This window comes from Schistocerca nitens, chromosome 4 (assembly GCF_023898315.1).
Source record: "Schistocerca nitens isolate TAMUIC-IGC-003100 chromosome 4, iqSchNite1.1, whole genome shotgun sequence".
Classification (NCBI taxonomy): Eukaryota; Metazoa; Arthropoda; class Insecta; order Orthoptera; family Acrididae; genus Schistocerca; species Schistocerca nitens.
The window spans coordinates 932,387,731-932,408,354 of NC_064617.1; positions in this window are offsets into that span (position 1 = coordinate 932,387,731).

Sequence of the window (20,624 nt, forward strand, 5' to 3'; positions counted from 1 at the left end):
ACTCGCTAACCTGGAACATGTACCACGCACAATAAAATTGATAATAAAATTAAAGCATCGTGGCTACTTCCCTTGTTGCAGCCGTGTCTTCCAAGGTGCATCTCCACATAGTCGTCAAAAGATAAAAAACTCTAAAATGGTGTCGCCTATGGTGTTCAACACCTAACCACATGGCTCTCTCCTCTATCGTCGTAGGTCCGCCCGTGCGTCTTCGTTGATACCACACACCACGTAGCGAAACACGTGGCTAGGTGTTGAACACCATAGGCGACACCATTTTAGAGTTTTTTATCTTTTGACGACTATGTGGAGATGCACCTTGGAAGACACGGCTGCAACAAGGGAAGTAGCCACGATGCTTTAATTTTATTATCAATTTTATTGTGCCTGGTACATGTTCCAGTTTAGCGAGTTTTAACAGGTTCTTTTACTTTTTTATTATTCTGATGATGGAAGCTTGACATTGACGAAATAAAGTTCACATACAATTCTGTCGGTAATTTACAAACATATAATTGATTCAGAGTAATTTCAGGGCACGGTTCCTGGAACTACTTTCGTTAACAATGCTCGCGGTAGGAAGTCAATGGCTGAAACAATAATCGTCTTTCTGTTTAATGCTGTAGTTCTTGTTTTTGTTGATCATTGTCCGGAAAATAAACGGAATACCATTTCCCCGAGAGGTTTCCTGTGTCTTCAGAGTGTTTAAGAGCAATATGTCAATTTTCTTCTCGCTGTTAGAATTGTGCTGTAGTATCTTCACTCAGTAAAATCACCAAGAATGGATCTGTGTCTTTTAGTGAAAACGTCATCAGGTATTAAATGTAACTTGTTTTATTTTAAACACTAGTTAGACTGAATTTTATACGTGTTCTTCACGACTTCTCTCCGTCACAGATCACGACCATCTCTCCACTACGACTACTAGCCAGAGAAAACATAAACCAAAGATACAAAAGCTTTACATCGATAACTCGTAGAGTAAAATATATATCGATTTTCATGTAATACTTAGGTAGAATATTTTACATCGTATACTAATTGGATTTTGTTAAGTTTTGAACACTGTTAATTTTGGGTAGAATTTCGTAACAAAAGAAGACAAATATACATGACATAAAAATTATGGGTCCCTAAACATCGAAATAAACAAATGAATTCTCACTTAGAAAATACGCATTACTAATGTTACAAAACATTAGGAAGGGCAAGAAGTGTATCGTGTAGTACGATTGAATACCGCTGGATCGCCATCTACAGTAGTCCAGAATCACACATGTGTAGTCTCGTTATAATGTTACAATCAAACAGCTGATTTCAGAATAGCTGCTTCTGTTCGTCAGTCCTTTTGCAATTATACCCCTTCCTCTTGTGATTTTCGAACAGCGTAATCATTGAAACTTCCTGGCAGATTAAAGCTGTGTGCCGGACCGAGACTCGAACTCGGGACCTTTGCCTTTCGCGGGCAAGTGCTCTACCAACTGAGCTACCCAAGCACGACTCACGCTCCGTCCTCACAGCTTCACTTCTGCCAGTACGTCGTCTCCTACAGCAGAGCACTTGCCCGCGAAAGGCAAAGGTCCCGAGTTCGAGTCTCGGTCCGGCACACAGTTTTAATCTGCCAGGAAGTTTCATATCAGCGCAGACTCCACCACAGAGTGAAAAATCTCATTCTAATGTAATTATTATTAGCTGAAATTTATTGCTGAAGCCAAGGAACCTTCCTGCCGCCTGATTCTTGTTGGCGAGGTCGTATTTTTCCTAATCTGCCTTACGTTCCTTTCCCTATTATAGGGTTCTTACGCAGTTTGCGAGAAATGGCGCGCTAAAAGCGCGAGCCCCGCTCTACCCCTACGGTCAGAAGCTGCGGTCAGGGCTGGAGGCGGCGGCGCGGCCCCTGCCCCTGGAGCCGCGCCCCCTCTGGAAGATATCGAGTGGAGCAGGAATTTCCGGCCGTTCGTCTGGCGCGCCGTCGTCGGCCACTAAATATTTTTGCGCATACACAGGAGGCCGTGATGAATGCCCCAGCGGGTGTTTGGGCTGCGCCGGGCTCGTTTAGACAGGCGCGGTAAACGCCGCAGCCGCAGCCGCAGCCACAGCGCAGCCCGGCTGATAAATCGCTCAGCGCCGGGCCTGGCTCCCACCAGCCAGCCACTCGCTGCTGCCCTGCCCTCTGTTCACCAGGGCTGCCGGCGCCACGGCACGCAGACGGCCTGCAGTCGGGGCGAGCGTTCAACGCAAGTCGCACGTCTCTGCCGAAACAAGGGCGCAACGGCACAACAAAAATACGTCGCCTGAACCTGCCTCTAGAACCAATCCACAGAACTATCGCCTTAGCAGAAAACTGTTACATTACAACATTGTGAACCACCTGGAAAAAAGTAACCTTTTCCATGAAAATCGCCGGTCGCTGTGGCCGAGCGCTTAAAGGTGCTTCACTCTGGAACCGCGCTGCTGCTGCGGTCGCAGGTTCGAATCCTGCCTCGGGCCTGGATGTGTGTGATGTCCTTAGGTTAGTTAGGTTTAAGTAGTTCTAAGTGTAGGGGACTGATGACCTCAGATATTAAGTCCCATAGTGCTTAGAGCCATTTGAACCATGAAAATCGGATTTAAAAAACATCGAACACGTGAAACTGAACTCGCCGACTTCACGCCTGATATGAATACAATAAATTTTTGTGTTTTTAGATTTTCGCAAAGCTTTTGAGTCAGTACTGCAACTGCGCCTTCTAAAGAAATGCGGTCCTATGGAGTATCTAAGCAGGTTTTCGACAGTATCGGAAGTTTTCTAAGATGCACCCACACAGCACGTTTTTCCTGGATGTAAACTCGCTTACAGTCACTGAAGTAATGTTGCTGTGTCCCGGATTAGCGCAATAGGATCGCTACTATTCACATTAAACACGGTCTAGTCACATTAATGCGACCACCGCCTATGGCCGGCCGCGGTAGCCGAGCGGTTCTAGGCGCTTTAGTCTGGAACCGCCCGGCTGCTGCGGTCGCAGGTTCGAATCCTGCCTCGGGCATGGATATGGCTCTGAGCACTATGGGACTTAACATCTATGGGCATCAGTCGCCTAGAACTATTTAAACCTAACTAACCTAAGGACATCACACAACACCCAGTCATCACGAGGCAGAGAAAATCCCTGACCCCGCCGGGAATCGAACCCGGGAACCCGGGCGCGGGAAGCGAGAACGCTACCGCACGACCACGAGCTGCGGACGGGCATGGATATGTGTGATGTCCTTAGGTTTAGGTAGTTCTAAGTCCAGGGGGCTGATGACCTCCGATGTTAAGTCCCATAGTGCCTAGAGCCATTTGAACCATTTTTGAACCGCCAATGTTCGATGTGAACGTGCAATAACCCGCCGCCCTGTTAGCGGCGCCATGTCACGAATTGAGCGGCCCCTCCCGCCGGAGGTTCCAGTCCTCCATCCGGAATGTGTGTGTGTGTATGTTGTGGTTAGCGTAAGTTAGTTTAAGATAAGTAAAGTAGTGTAAAAGTCTAGGGAGCGATGACCTCAGCAGTTTGGTCCCGTAGGAATTCACATACATTTGCAATAACCGCTTGTAACACCATAGCTCTAATTTTGTACTGATTTATTTCGCTTTTGCTTCATTTAATGTTACATCGCTGAGCTTCTGTAAATGTGTGTGATTGAATCGATAACATAAAACTGTATATTCCTTTCTTTGTACAAACTTTGATGTCATGGTTTGGTTCTATGCAATTTAGTGTATCTGTCATTTAAATTCTTTGTCCCATTTGGAGGGAACAAAACTTACTGTATATAATTGTAATTTTGTGTGAATAATTTTTTGTAGAAATGTCTATATGTGCAAATGTTCTGTTTTGTTTAAAATGATTGTTTGCTGTTATGTAAACTTCTGATCCTCAATTAGCGTTATTAGTTAGTTTGTATGTAAAAAGTGTAATGGTTCCCCTCAGGAACGGAACTGTGTAGCGCGCGCAAAGTGTGGTTGGCCTAGGTAGAAAAGGTAGAACTGATAGTCAGTCGGGGACGAGCTACGAGTCGGGGACGAGCTACCAACTGTGCACTGCCATGTTAATGTTGCATATTGTCCTGGTTCCGGGAGAGGCTTTCTCTGCTACTGTCCAATGCCTCGGATGGATGGATAAATAGCTGGAACGATTCTGGATTTGGTATTCATCATCGCCACCAAGAAGGGTCAGAGTCCAGCTATTCTGCCTGCGAATCCACCTACCAACATGCAGTTGCCACCACGTTGCGCAAATACTGTAACGTAATACTATAATGATGTACAGTGAAGGATCAGCTTACTGGATGTGCTAGTGTGCTCAAATATAAGGTAATTTATATCTGAATTTAAGTACCTACCTTGATTTTTTCCTCATCATAACACCTCTCAGGTTCCTCCCCGTTTGAACTAAAGTAATTACCGAGTGTCCCTAGTGAAAGAACATTTATGACCAATGTTATGCTAATTAATGCCTCTTGAACTTAGTAAAAAGAAAGTAAAGTTAACGTGGCAAGAGAGTGAGTTAAAGTAAATGTTGTTTGCTGAAAATAATTTTCCTATTAAAACTGCTTATTAAAGTACTGTTGCCAACTGCAAAATTAAAAGTTCTTAATACTGAGGCTTATAAAGTTTTGCTTAGCAAATGATTACCTTGATGTCTGTAGTAAATTCAGAAAGGTGGGTCAGTTTCTTGCAATTTTGTCAACATTGTGTTTCGCTGTAGTAAAAGTGGAAAACTGCAATAGTAGGAAATTATACACTCCTGGAAATTGAAATAAGAACACCGTGAATTCATTGTCCCAGGAAGGGGAAACTTTATTGACACATTCCTGGGGTCAGATACATCACATGATCACACTGACAGAACCACAGGCACATAGACACAGGCAACAGAGCATGCACAATGTCGGCACTAGTACAGTGTATATCCACCTTTCGCAGCAATGCAGGCTGCTATTCTCCCATGGAGACGATCGTAGAGATGCTGGATGTAGTCCTGTGGAACGGCTTGCCATGCCATTTCCACCTGGCGCCTCAGTTGGACCAGCGTTCGTGCTGGACGTGCAGACCGCGTGAGACGACGCTTCATCCAGTCCCAAACATGCTCAATGGGGGACAGATCCGGAGATCTTGCTGGCCAGGGTAGTTGACTTACACCTTCTAGAGCACGTTGGGTGGCACGGGATACATGCGGACGTGCATTGTCCTGTTGGAACAGTAAGTTCCCTTGCCGGTCTAAGAATGGTAGAACGATGGGTTCGATGACGGTTTGGATGTACCGTGCACTATTCAGTGTCCCCTCGACGATCACCAGTGGTGTACGGCCAGTGTAGGAGATCGCTCCCCACACCATGATGCCAGGTGTTGGCCCTGTGTGCCTCGGTCGTATGCAGTCCTGATTGTGGCGCTTACCTGCACGGCGCCAAACACGCATACGACCATCATTGGCACCAAGGCAGAAGCGACTCTCATCGCTGAAGACGACACGTCTCCATTCGTCCCTCCATTCACGCCCGTCGCGACACCACTGGAGGCGGGCTGCACGATGTTGGGGCGTGAGCGGAAGACGGCCTAACGGTGTGCGGGACCGTAGCCCAGCTTCATGGAGATGGTTGCGAATGGTCCTCGCCGATACCCCAGGAGCAACAGTGTCCCTAATTTGCTGGGAAGTGGCGGTGCGGTCCCCTACGGCACTGCGTAGGATCCTACGGTCTTGGCGTGCATCCGTGCGTCGCTGCGGTCCGGTCCCAGGTCGACGGGCACGTGCACCTTCCGCCGACCACTGGCGACAACATCGATGTACTGTGGAGACCTCACGCCCCACGTGTTGAGCAATTCGGCGGTACGTCCACCCGGCCTCCCGCATGCCCACTATACGCCCTCGCTCAAAGTCCGTCAACTGCACATACGGTTCACGTCCACGCTGTCGCGGCATGCTACCAGTGTTAAAGACTGCGATGGAGCTCCGTATGCCACGGCAAACTGGCTGACACTGACGGCAGCGGTGCACAAATGCTGCGCAGCTAGCGCCATTCGACGGCCAACACCGCGGTTCCTGGTGTGTCCGCTGTGCCGTGCGTGTGATCATTGCTTGTACAGCCCTCTCGCAGTGTCCGGAGCAAGTATGGTGGGTCTGACACACCGGTGTCAATGTGTTCTTTTTTCCATTTCCAGGAGTGTATTGCTAAATGTTTGTCTCTCTTGTGTATTGGAGGTGCATATTAATCGTATAACTGTATCCACAGTTTGTCTATTGTGTTAATGCTGAGTAACAAGTAACGGAAAGACCATTAATTATAAAAAAATCATAATTTCTTTCTTCAAATGATAGTGAGAAGCAACCTTTCAGTGGATTCCAATTAACTTTCATTTTAAATAGTAAAGTATTTAACTGAGACAGACGTAACCTATATCCAATTAATGATTCTGCAGTGAATAGTAACAATAACGTTATAAAGAACATTCAGTTTGTGTAAGCCCTGAAAGTAATAGTGTGCTTCGTCATCTATTATAATTTTACAAATAGTTTGTGCTGCTCTAGCTGTTTGTTCCAACCTTAACGTTAACATATGCAGGTGTCAGAGTTCATTGCACTCGTGTGTGGCCAAGTATAGGTTGTGTTTGTCCGTTAAGGTTACGCATACCTACTTTCTTAAACGAGAACGTTAATCTTTCTCTTGCCTAATTAGGCTGGCGACCGTTTTCCATTATCAGTTAAACAGTGCAGATAGGCAAAATTTTGTTTGTTACTGTTCAAACATTTACGTAATTCTGACTTTCACTTCCGATAAGCCACCTCCGTTAGGTACAATACGGTCAACATAATAAAATTCCTCTCAGAGGGTAACACTGCTCTGATGCGTTATACCATAATTACTCTAACAAAATAATTCTGTTTTGCAAACTGCCTCCAACTTCGAGGTTATGGTATAGCAGTAGCAGACAGGAGTGTTATACGTGGCTTTTCCGTGACAGGACTAATTGATCTGTTGGGGCATCGTACGTACTAAGCCAAACTTGGTATTTGATTGAATAAGCTACGTAAATGCTGTTGCAGTGTTATACGCTCACAGACAGCAGGTGGCAGCACTAGCAGTGCAGGGTGTACAAACCGTATCGGGGGGACGCGGAAAACAGTGCAGTGGTTGTCGGACTGCGGAAACGGAGTGATTTAACTGCTGTCCAAATGGGTATAAACGTTGCTTCCGGGCCACTGGCATTGGCGTTTCCGAAACGGCTAAGCTTTTAAACTGTTCACTGGGCGCCTTGGTTAGAGTATACCGCGGATGGCAAAATTGCGCTATCCAAAATCGGCGCCGAGGCTACTGTGGTCCACGGCGGGCCGTATATGACAGGGACGAATGACGGCTGCGGAGATGCGCGGGCTACGAGATGTGGAACTGCCAAGCAACTGACAGCCCAAATGAACCAACGGGCTGCCAACAGTGCGTCCTTAACGACCGTTCGGCGAACGTTGCGGTATGTAGGCCTCCGCAGCAGGTGGCTCGTCCGTGGTGACTGTTGTTCATGGCCGACGAAGGCTGGAATTTGTACGCCAGTATTACAACTGGACGCCCAGTGAGTGGCGACAGGACGCCTTCTCAGATGTATTACGTTTGAAACGTCCTCTTAGAAAAATTATAATTGACTGTGCTAATAAACCTCTTACGTTATCTGATATGCAAACAGCTGAGAAAACTGAACGTACTCAGACATTTCTCTCTTTACTTATTCTGATCATCACTAAACTGACACACAATATTTTTAGTGCCAAGCAATCTGACTTTCAATAATCCCTACAAAAGAATTGCCCTGACTAACAGTAACCTATAGCTTTCATGAATCACTTACCTCACAAAAACCTTCGTTACTCGAACTACTGCAACACAGCGAGCGCCAATACTGCCAGCTAAATGAAAGATTCTAACTACTGAAGGCACTAACTACTGATAGGCATAGTTAGCAAATGAAAGATTTCCATAGAGAACAAACAATGTATTTACCTTAATAATGTTCAAAAGTCATCATATATATATCAGTTCATGACATCCAGTCTTACAAATTTCCTTTTTTTGCCGGACACACGTCGAGATCGTCCGCTCTCAAAATTCTGCCGTTTCTCTCCCCACATCGATCACTGCTGGCGGCTCACCTCCAACTGCACAACGCTACGCGCTGTTCACATCCCACTGCCCAACACTACAATAGCGAATATTACAACAACGCCAACCAGCCACAGACTGCACACAGCACAGTCACTGAATTTCATACAGAGCGCTATGTGGCGTTACCAACGTAAAAACCTAAACAACCGACTTACATAATCAGGACTGTCTTTATGAGAACAATTTTTGCTTTTGACGAACATTGTATCAATAATTGTTTGCATTTGATATACTTGTTATCGTTATTTTAAAAAATTTAGCTAATGTGTATTGACCACTGGTCAAAACAATTTGTAAAATTTTTTGTGGGGAGCGTGGGGGCTATGTAAGTTGCCTAATTAGGTTTCTATGTTGGTAACGCCACATAGTGCTCTGTATGAAAATCACTGACTGTGCTCACCGCAGTCTGTGGCTGGTTGACATTGTTGGAATATTTGCTATTGTAGTGTTGGGCAGTTGGATGTGAACAGCGCGTAGCGTTGTGCAGTTGGAGGTGAGCCGCCAGCAGTGGTGGATGTGGGGAGAGAGATGGCGGAGTTTTGAGAGGTTGCTATCAACGGACCATATGGACGTGTGCCCGCAGAAAAAGGAAATTTGTAAAGATGGATGTCATGAATTTATATTTATGATAACTTTTGAATACTATTAAGGTAAATACATTGTTTGTTCTCTATGGAAATCAATCATTTGCTAACTGTGCCTATCAGTAGTTAGTGCCTTCAGTAGTTAGAATCTTTCATTTAGCTGGCAGTATTGGCGCTCGCTATATTGCAGTAGTTCGAGTAACGAAGATTTTTGTGAGATAAGTGATTCATGAAAGCTATAGGTTATTCAGGGCCATTCTTTTGTGGGGATTATAGAAAGTCAGATTGCGTTGCGCTAAAAATATTGTGTGTCACTTTAGTGATGATCACACTAAGTAGAGAGAGAAATGTCCGAGTACGTTCAGTTTTCTCAGCTGTTTGAAAATCAAATAACGTAAGAGGTTTACTAGCACAGTCATTCATAATTTTTCTAAGGGGACGTTTCACGTTTTATGCGCCATCCGACTGAAAGCAAACACCCTGCAACAATCGTCGGAAGGATCCAAGCCGGAGGAGGGAGCGTTGGGATCTGAAGAATGTTTTCGTGGCATTCCCTGAGTAATCTCGTCGTTCTGGCAGGCTGAGTGGATCAACACGAGTACGCATCTATCCCTGGACACCATGTCCACCCCTCCATGCAGTTTGTTTTTCCTCGTCGCGATGGCATCTACCAGCAGGACAATGCAACGTGTCACACAGCCCCCCGTGTACGTCCGTGTTTCGAACAGCACAACGATGAGTTCACTCCCCTGGCCTTTAAACTCTCCAGATTTTAACCGAACCGAGAATCTGTGGGACCACTTCGATCGGGCTGTTCGCGCCATGGGTGTCGAACCCAGAACCCTGGCGCGGCTGGCCACTGCACATCTCCACACCCCTGTCCGTACCTTCCAGAACCTCACTGACTCCCTTTCTTGCACGTCTCGCAGCACTCCGCGCTGCAAAAGGTGTTTATTCAGGTTTACTCAAGTGTTTGACGGGTGGTCACATTAATGTGACTGGACAGTGTACATTAATGACTTACCGGATAATAGTAGTTTCAACTTCAGGGGTTTTGAGGATGTTATAGATATCTATCACGAAACTGCATTCAGTAAAAAATTGCAGTAGTACAAAGTTAGATCTTGACAAAATATGAACATAAACCAAAGACTGGCAACAGCCCGATCGAGGTCCCACAGATTCTCGGTTCCTTTTAAATCCAGAGAGTTTAAAGGCCAGGGGAGTGAACTCATCGTTGTGCTGTTCGAAACACGGACGTACACGGGGGGCTGTGCGACACGTTGCATTGACCTGCTGGTAGATGCCATCGTGACGAGGAAAAACAAACTGCATGGAGGTGCGAACATGGTCTCCAGGGATAGATGCGTACTCGTGTTGATGCGTTGTGCCTAACAGAACGACGAGATTACTCAGGGAATGCCAAGAAAACATTCTCCAGATCACAACGCTCCCTCCTCCGGCTTGGATCCTAGCGGCGATTGTTGCCGGGTGTTTGCTTTGAGTCGGATGGAACATAAAACTTTGTTGTTGTTGTGGTCTTCAGTCCAGAGACTGGTCTGATGCAGCTCTCCACGCTGATCTATCCTGTGCAAGCTTCTTCATCTCCCAGTACCTACTGCAACCTACATCCTTCTGAATCTGCTTACTGTATTCATCTCTTGGTCTCCCTCTACCATTTTTACCCTCCACGCTGCCCTCCAATACTAAATTGGTGATCCCTTGATGCCTCAGAATATGGCCTACCAACCGATCCCTTATTCTAGTCAAGTTGTGCTACTAATTTCTCTTTTCTACAATTCTATTCAATACCTCCTCATTAGTTATGTGATCTACCCATCTAATCTTCACAATTCTTCTGTAACACCACATTTCGAAAGCTTCTATTCTCTATAAAACGTAATGCATCTGAAAAAGCGTCCTGTCGCTCTTAATACAGGGAAATGTTAAGTTGTGCTCTTCGCGAAACGTAAGAAGATGGTGTTTTTCAACTACAGTATTACTGAGGCGCAACGCAGAGTCAGTCGTGTCGTACGAATAATGTCTGGGAGTGACGTGGTGTAGAGGTATGAAGATGAACGGTAAGGGCGAAGCAGGTAAATCAGATGGCAGGTCACGATTCATTGCTAGTATAATGGGAGGCTACAGTTTTCCTACAATAGGGATTGCACACAAGACATTCGTACGTTTGAAAACTGCCCAATATGCGAGACCTGTATCAAGCGCTACTAATAGGTGACATCGAGTGTGCACAAAGAAGGGACGTGCGAATGATCACAGACTTCTTTGACTGGTGAGTGCGTGTGAGAGAGAAAATGTTGATGGAACATACTTGTAAATGTCAATAAGCGTCTTTCGAAGGAGAAACTACAAATATTCTTCAGTCTGTCGTGCACCAATCCCGTAAAGATCCCACAGATGTGGTACAAGCAATTTTTCTCACGCTCCATTCGTCAGTTGAACGGAAACAGAGATTAATATACGGTTCTTCCTTTTTCTTTTATTACAGATGTAGATTCCGAAAATCCCTTAATAGTCAAGATCGCAAATAAAATTTTATCCGATTACTAGTTTAGGCTTATATACCAAGCCATCTTCAAATCATAACAAAATACATTGATTAGTGTGCAACATCCAAACAGCGGGAGACGTCGTAGTTTGTGTGAGAAACAATGGAACAATGACGTAAATTATCACAGAATAATAGGTCGTCGTATGTAATGCGCACTGACACAATCAGATAGTTTACATATGTGGAAAATGCCGCATTACGTGCCCCACTATCACCCGGCCTGTTATTTGGCAGGCAACACCCCCACCCTACACTGGGTCAGAACTAGCACAGTCCACTCTGTCTTCAGGAGCTTAAAATGAAAAATAATTCGAAAAACAAATATAGCCTACGGCCAGCGTGCAGTGTTTGTCGAACGTCATCACATCTCCTCACTAAGCCAGTGCATCAGCTCCACGCAGCGGACGCGTTTTCTTTCGGACTGCTTTCCGGCCACTCCCACGCTTCCTTGTGGCCCTGGTATTACAATTGTGCAACAGAGCAGACTTGCTTGAGCCGTTCCTCTGCCTGATTTATTTTTAGTCTACAAGCTGTCATGCTTCACGCTCATTACTGTATTTGGTTGTAATCGATCGTCCAGATGCTCTATAGTAAAGTTTCACTCAGCTGGTATTAAAGCTGTCACTAAACTTGATGGTGATGGAGCTGACGATGCGTTCTGCTCACCAGGCAGGCCCATCACAGCAAGTTAAGCATTCTCCAGACCTTCAGGCTTTCCGCCATCCTTTTTGTAGTTGTGTAAGATGCATTTATCTTTATCTCGCTAATTAATCAGTATCCTTTTCTGCCTCTGGCCTCTCTTCAGTCATCATTCCTTCTGGTGTGTCCTTTATCATGCAGTCTCTTCTCGTCCAGTGTCCTAGCCACCTAATTTTCCTCCTCTCATTTGGAGTACGTATTTGGCTATTCTTCTTTGCCCTTTGTAACACTAGCTTATTCTCAATTTTATCTCTGTATTTAACACCTTCCATCGTTCTTAAGATCCACATCACAAAAAGCCTGTAAGCATTCTCTCTCCACCGCAGTGTCCATGGTTCAAATGGCTCTGAGCACTATGGGACTTAACTTCTGAGGTCATCAGTCCCCTAGAACTTAGAACTACTTAAACCTAACTAACCTAAGGACATCACACACATCCATGCCCGAGGCAGGATTCGAACCTGCGACCGTAGCGGTCACGCGGTTCCAGACTAGCGCCTAGAACCGCTCGGTCACTCCGGCCAGCGCAGTGCCCACGTTTTGCCACAATGTGTGTTATTTCTGTTGATTGATTTTGGAATAATCGTGTTGGGAGGCAGTCCAACAGTTAACACAATGAGTATCATTCGGCATGAAATTTACGTAATGAGAGATAATTACTACTTGCAGTACTGGAATTAAGGCATGAATTCTTATTGAAACTAAATTTGGTACCATGAACAGTCTTCCTCGCAGCGTAAGGAAAATACAATGCACCTTACCAATACTGAAGTCTCACAAACCGTATTTTGCTGCATCTTGGTGCTTAAAACAAAGTCAATTGTTCAATTACGCACACACACACACACACACACACACACACACACACACACACACACACACACGCACGCACACGCACACGCACACACATACAACACACTACTTAACAGAAATCACTATTAAGTTACGCTGACGTTATCTCTAATTTTCAATAGTTGCCGATCATGGACATCCACTAAATCTTGATGATTAGCATATATAGACTTGTATTTTAAGAAATCTTGCAGGATGGAAGAAATTTCTGCCTCTTCTTATGATTGCAGGCAAATAACAAGCTTGTGAACAGCGTTGGCGTAATAAATAAAACTATTCTTCGTCAATGATAACTCTTAATACATATTTTTTACTTTTGCATTTTTATAACACGTAGTAGCATTTATTACACAGATCGATGATGCATAAGTAAAAATTACACGTCCTTTTTGTATGAGATCTAACACGTAAGTACTCTCAACCGAGATTGAAACAAGAGTTGTTAAAAAAATTGAATATTCTCCTGACATTGCTATTTTGTTACAAAGATAATTTTAAAAGCCTGTCTTTGCCGTCCTCTGCGGCGATGTACCATTCATATTGCTATTGAGGAAAAGAAAAAATTCATATAAATTGATATCGCGAGAAAAAACGAAAGGGTGTTACACATACGCTTGTTGTTCGGTCAGTATCCCCTTACCTGGCTACCTGGACTGGGAAGGTTCGACGAGAGAGGTGTAATTTTGTTTAAAACTTGCCTTGCAACAGAGTTTGGTAATGGGGATTTCGATTACTTTACCAATATGCCTTTGACTTTGTTAAGTCGCAATCGTAGGAAAGTACACTCCTGGAAATGGAAAAAAGAACACATTGACACCGGTGTGTCAGACCCACCATACTTGCTCCGCACACTGCGAGAGGGCTGTACAAGCAATGATCACACGCACGGCACAGCGGACACACCAGGAACCGCGGTGTTGGCCGTCGAATGGCGCTAGCTGCGCAGCAATTGTGCACCGCCGCCGTCAGTGTCAGCCAGTTTGCCGTGGCATACGGAGCTCCATCGCAGTCTTTAACACTGGTAGCATGCCGCGACAGCGTGGACGTGAACCGTATGTGCAGCTGACGGACTTTGAGCGAGGGCGTATGGTGGGCATGCGGGAGGCCGGGTGGACGTACCGCCGAATTGCTCAACACGTGGGGCGTGAGGTCTCCACAGTACATCGATGTTGTCGCCAGTGGTCGGCGGAAGGTGCACGTGCCCGTCGACCTGGGACCGGACCGCAGCGACGCACGGATGCACGCCAAGACCGTAGGATCCTACGCAGTGCCGTAGGGGACCGCACCGCCACTTCCCAGCAAATTAGGGACACTGTTGCTCCTGGGGTATCGGCGAGGACCATTCGCAACCGTCTCCATGAAGCTGGGCTACGGTCCCGCACACCGTTAGGCCGTCTTCCGCTCACGCCCCAACATCGTGCAGCCCGCCTCCAGTGGTGTCGCGACAGGCGTGAATGGAGGGACGAATGGAGACGTGTCGTCTTCAGCGATGAGAGTCGCTTCTGCCTTGGTGCCAATGATGGTCGTATGCGTGTTTGGCGCCGTGCAGGTGAGCGCCCCAATCAGGACTGCATACGACCGAGGCACACAGGGCCAACACCCGGCATCATGGTGTGGGGAGCGATCTCCTACACTGGCCGTACACCACTGGTGATCGTCGAGGGGACACTGAATAGTGCACGGTACATCCAAACCGTCATCGAACCCATCGTTCTACCATTCCTAGACCGGCAAGGGAACTTGCTGTTCCAACAGGACAATGCACGTCCGCATGTATCCCGTGCCACCCAACGTGCTCTAGAAGGTGTAAGTCAACTACCCTGGCCAGCAAGATCTCCGGATGTGTCCCCCATTGAGCATGTTTGGGACTGGATGAAGCGTCGTCTCACGCGGTCTGCACGTCCAGCACGAACGCTGGTCCAACTGAGGCGCCAGGTGGAAATGGCATGGCAAGCCGTTCCACAGGACTACATCCAGCATCTCTACGATCGTCTCCATGGGAGAATAGCAGCCTGCATTGCTGCGAAAGGTGGATATACACTGTACTAGTGCCGACATTGTGCAAGCTCTGTTGCCTGTGTCTATGTGCCTGTGGTTCTGTCAGTGTGATCATGTGATGTATCTGACCCCAGGAATGTGTCAATAAAGTTTCCCCTTCCTGGGACAATGAATTTACGGTGTTCTTATTTCAATTTCCAGGAGTGTAGGTCTTACTGACGGTATTCACTTTTGGATGAAAGATCATTTATATGTGAGGATTTTAGATTAGTGGATGATACTGCATTTTATTATCATTATTAAATAAAGGAGAGAACAACAACAAAAAGGTATTGATTTATTGGTTGATCTTGCCAAAAGCCGAGAAGCGATTGTTCCTAGTGTTGTAGCTGTCACGGGCACACTGCAACGTTCTCTGGGTCCCCAGTGAAGTGAGTCTGGATCTGAGTGGTCCGCTCAGAAGCTGTTGCCATGCGCAATGTCTTCTGGCAGGCCGGTTGCAGCGCAATAAGCGTTCTTTAATGGACCACATATAATACTCTTCTGTAGAACATTTCTTTTGCCATAGCTGTCCTTGTTTCTATATGATGATCACATGTCACGTAACTGGTAATTTTGCATCCTGAGTACCTGACGTTATCAACTTGGTCCACTGGCTCATCACTAATTCTCACTTTTATCTTTCTGGATTGCCATTGCCTCAGTCTCCTTCACATTTATCTTAAGTTCGTATACCCCACACCTGATGTTCCGTTCTTATAACACATTGTTAATTGTGTTTGATTTTCATTCAGTGATACCAAGCCCTCAGCAAAGCTTATCACTTTATTATCGTTCCTCCTATTGTCACAACGCACTTTTGCTGGAAGCGGTTTTCAGCTAAATCATATAAATACATATTAAATAGTATCGGTACAACCCTGCGAATGTGTTTTTTCCTGTCATGTCTCAATGTTGTATTGAATCAGAAAGTAATCGGAAATCCAGAAAAGTTTACTGCCTAAGTTTACCTGAATTCACTAATCGAAAAAGGAGTAATATAAAATGTTACTCTCACTGGAAACGAGAATCTGTGACCCTTTCAGGTCTCTTGCGACAAATGCTCCGACAGCAGCGGGAGGCCGCGCCCATATCATTTGGTGTCCTCGCTACAGGAGGCCGTTAGCGGGCAGCGGAGGAGGGAACTCTTCATCGGCAGAGCGGCAGGATGGAGCGATCGCACGATAACCCGGGAGCGCCCTCTGTTTTCGCGCGGCTATGGAAATGCGCGCTTAATTGAGAAGCTGCCACTTTTCTCTTCAGTTGGCTCCCCAGGCCTCATTACTGTCATCTCATTATACAACACGGCCGGTCCTAACGACTCTTGCGGCGTAATCATGAGTGTTGTTCACGAGGCGAGGACTTTGTCATAATTTGGAATTGCAATCGGGCTCTCGTTACACGGCCAGCAGTCCAAATGGATCATTGACCTCTGGTCTGCGTCTTTTGTCCGTCATTGGCCTTAAGGGCCGTACGCCAAGAACATCGTTAGACGCAACACTTCTTTCAATAACTTACGATCGAGGACTGTTTTAAGGACGTCAAATGAAAGGAGCTTACCTGTGAGAAATAACCGAAATGCAGGACCTCGCGAGTTTCTTCTCATGGTGAAACCCTCACAGCCAACTCTGCCTTACCCGTTTGCCGACATTCATTCTTTCGCTGATGCTTCTTATTAAAGTTGTCTTTGGGTTCCATGTCTAGGAGGTGAGCCACTGTAGCCAGGCGGATGGGTAGAATACGGAATGGATAGCATGTTGTTGTTGTCGTCTTCAGTCCTGAGACTGGTTTGATGCAGCTCTCCATGCTACTCTATCCTGTGCAAGCCTCTTCATCTCCCAGTACCTACTGCAACCTACATCCTTCTGAATCTGCTTCGTGTATTCATCTCTTGGTCTCCCTCTATGATTTTTACCCTCCACGCTGCCCTCCAATACTAAATTGGTGATCCCTTGATGCCTCAGAACATGTCCTACCAACAGATCCCTTCTTCTAGTCAAGTTGTGCCACAAACTTCTCTTCTCCCCAATCCTATTCAATACCTCCTCATTAGTTATGTGATCTACCCATCTAATCTTCAGCATTCTTCTGTAGCACCACATTTCGAAAGCTTCTATTCTCTTCTTGTCCAAACTAGTTATCATCCATGTTTCACTTCCATACATGGCTACACTCCATACAAATACTTTCAGAAATGACTCCCTGATACTTAAATCTATACTCGATGTTAACAAATTTCTCTTCTTCAGAAACGCTTTCCTTGCCATTGCCAGTCTACATTTTATATCCTCTCTACTTCGACCATCATCAGTTATTTTGCTCCCCAAATATCAAAATTCCTTTACTGCTTTAAGTGTCTCATTTCCTAATCTAATTCCCTCAGCATCACCCGACTCAATTCGACTACATTCCATTATCCTCGTTTTGCTTTTGTTGATGTTCATCTTATATCCTCCCTTCAAGACACCATCCATTCCGTTCAACTGCTGTTCCAAGTCCTTTGCTACCTCCGACAGAATTGCAATGTCATCGGCGAACCTCAACGTTTTTATTTCTTCTCCATGAATTTGAATACGTACTCCGAATTTTTCTTTTGTTTCCTTTACTGCTTGCTCAATATACAGATTGAATAACATCGGGGAGAGGCTACAACCCTGTCTTACTCCCTTCCCAACCACAGCTATGGATAGCATATGGACTACTAATTTCTCAAAATGACAATGAATAGATGACACAGATGACACCCTGTAGCTACATGGATACATATAGCTGCAGACAGTAATATACAGGAAAGCTCCTTGCGAAGCCCAATGTCAGGGGAAAGCGTTGCTTTTTAGAGCTGAATTTTACCTGCCCTTTCGATAGCACGGTCTTAAATTAGTCTAGTGCGATATTAGGTTTAACGAAATGTAATAAAAGGGACAGTAAAATACGAAGAACAACCAGTTTTCCAGCACAGTGTCGCCGTCTGCTAGCGCCATGCAGCAGCGCTACTCAGTCGCTATTGGGGTACTCGTTGTTTCTCGTGTTTTACTGTCCCTGTTGAAACATATCGTCAAACCTAATATCGCACTAGACTAATTTACGACCGCTCTATTGAACGGGCACGTAAAAATCAGCTTTAAAAATAATTTTGTTTGTAACAGAAACAAACGAACGCTTTCCGTTGATAATGGTAGTTGGATGATGAAACATATGATAAGCAGTATTCATTTGAGTAGACTCCATCTGCACATTGCAGTAACGAAATAGCAAATATCTGCTGAAACACCGGAGGAAATGAGCTTTAAAAATAATTTTGTTTGTAACAGAAACAAACGAACGCTTTCCGTTGTTAATGGTAGTTGGATGATGAAACATGATAAGCAGTATTCATTTGAGTAGACTCCATCTGCACATTGCAGTAACGAAATAGCAAATATCTGCTGAAACACCGGAGGAAATGTGGCTGATGACACTTAGGAGAGATGACCTATGGGTGTGCATACTGATACTACACAGTGAAAGGCTCTAAACCACAACGATTAACCCGCATACGGAATGGAAGGAATGAGATGCAAGAAAGTCTTTCAACATATATCTGAGGTTTATTAGTTACGTTCTGCTTTCTGCCGGAGGCCTACTGAAAACGGATCACGCACACAATTTTTCCAATGGTTGGGCAGCTGCTGCCTACAGCTTGGTTATTCATTCGTCTGTCCAGTGTGTACGAAGTTGCTTTTCAGTTATTATATGTATCTGAACTCCGTGTTTGCAAGTACTAGAAATGCATATTTGTTGCACCGTATGCGTTACATTTTATTGATTTAAAATATCGTTAGTGATATGGAATGAAACATGTTTACAAATCTGGTTTGTCATCAGTCGCCTAGAACTTAGAACTACTTAAACCTAACTAACCTAAGGACATCACACGCATCCATGCTCGAGGCAGGATTCGAGCCTGCGACCGTAGCAGTCGCACTGTTCCGGACTGAAGCGGCTAGAATCGCTCGGCCACAACGGCCGGCTAAAACAGTTCGTCACAAAAGATATTGACGAGTGATTTTTTAATTGTAGTTCTTTTCTCCGATTTCCGCTTACATCTGCATGTGTCGTTTGCTTGTATGTTTCCCGATTTGATGCTGATTTCCACCACTACGTATTCCTTGACTTGAAATACAACAAAATGTGGCACCACTAGTGTTTGTTCATGTTCACCTGGCAAAACGTGGGTAAGCGTGTTTTGTGAGTTCAGTATTGCCAACTTAACTGTTTGGTCTGGTTTTCACTTTATCTTAAAATGCTTCTTTGATGTGTAATTTGGCGTATGTTTATCACCCACAAATATAATACCATAGGAGATAACAGGGTGAAAGTAATCACATTACAAGCTTTCGCGTCAGTGATAGTGGAGAATGTTCTTGCAAATATGGAGTGTGTGTGTGTGTGTGTGTGTGTGTGTGTGTGTGTGTGTGTGTGTGTGTGTGCGTCTCGTTTTACTGACGAAGGCTGTGGCGAAAGCTACATGTGAATATCTTTTAATCGTGGTTGTCTGCAACCTGACGTGTCTTCTTTACGGTAAGTAGCAATCTACCTTTCCTACATTGATGATGTTCCTACCTGGCGTTTCCATTGTTTGACTAATGACACATTTCTTTCATTGAGATTGTCGTACAAAAAAAAAAAAAAATCAAAATTTCTGACTCCTGAAGTCCCGAGTTGTAGATTATTATTCTTCACTTTGCTTTTTTGGTTCCAGCAGTTAATATACAGATTTAGTACCAACTGGCTAACCCTGTGTATACATGTTAAACATTTTTCTCAAACATTGAGATCGGTTTTGTAGTTGTTTCATTATTTTATTTGTTGTAACTGCGTGTTTCTTGCACCCTCAGCCTTTTGTTCCGGTGACGTTAACAGCAGGCAGTAATTGACAGCAACAAAACATGGGCTTTCCATGTGAGCGTCAGAGAAGAGCAATACTCTTCTGGACATTCCTTTTTCTTTATGGTAGTTATACAATTATACATCTACACCAAAGGAGTTCTGCGTTCAGAGGGGCCTTGAATTCATTTACATACATCATACAGGGTGCCACTGTATAAGGGGAGATGTTTTTATTGCCGACTGACAACAGTGTACTGAGCAACGTTACATCAGTGTTTACTTCATTTGCCAATTAATAATTACAACTATTAGGAATATTGTGTTTTTTTAGGTTACTTAGTACCTCCAAATACATGTGGCAAAAGCAAGCCAATAATGTTTATTTTCTTCTAGGCAGTAGGTCAGGTATAGGAAGTGTGGACCTTTGAATGAAAAACCGTTAATCCACACTGACAGGCTTAGGTCTCTTAGTGGTGCAGTTATGACTGTGCAGAAAACATCAAGTCGTAAAATTTGTAACGTGTTCTTGGGACGACTGTTCGACGCGGAGAAAGAATAACCAACACCCTGACGTGTGTTATATTAAGGTACCACACATAAAAATATCTGCTCTCATACCTGTTACACCCGGCATAAAGAATTTCGGTCATCTGTGCATTAATAAAAATGTGAAGTGACATCTGAGAGGTCTTTGAGAATAGGGCCACCTTACACACTTCTTCCACATCTTACATAATCAGTGCGCTGTGGAGATTTCTGTATTGCAAGACGACAACAGCCCTGTATACGCGGCTGCAGGCCTATGTTCCTGGCATCCAATGGCGTCTTTGGTGTCGCGG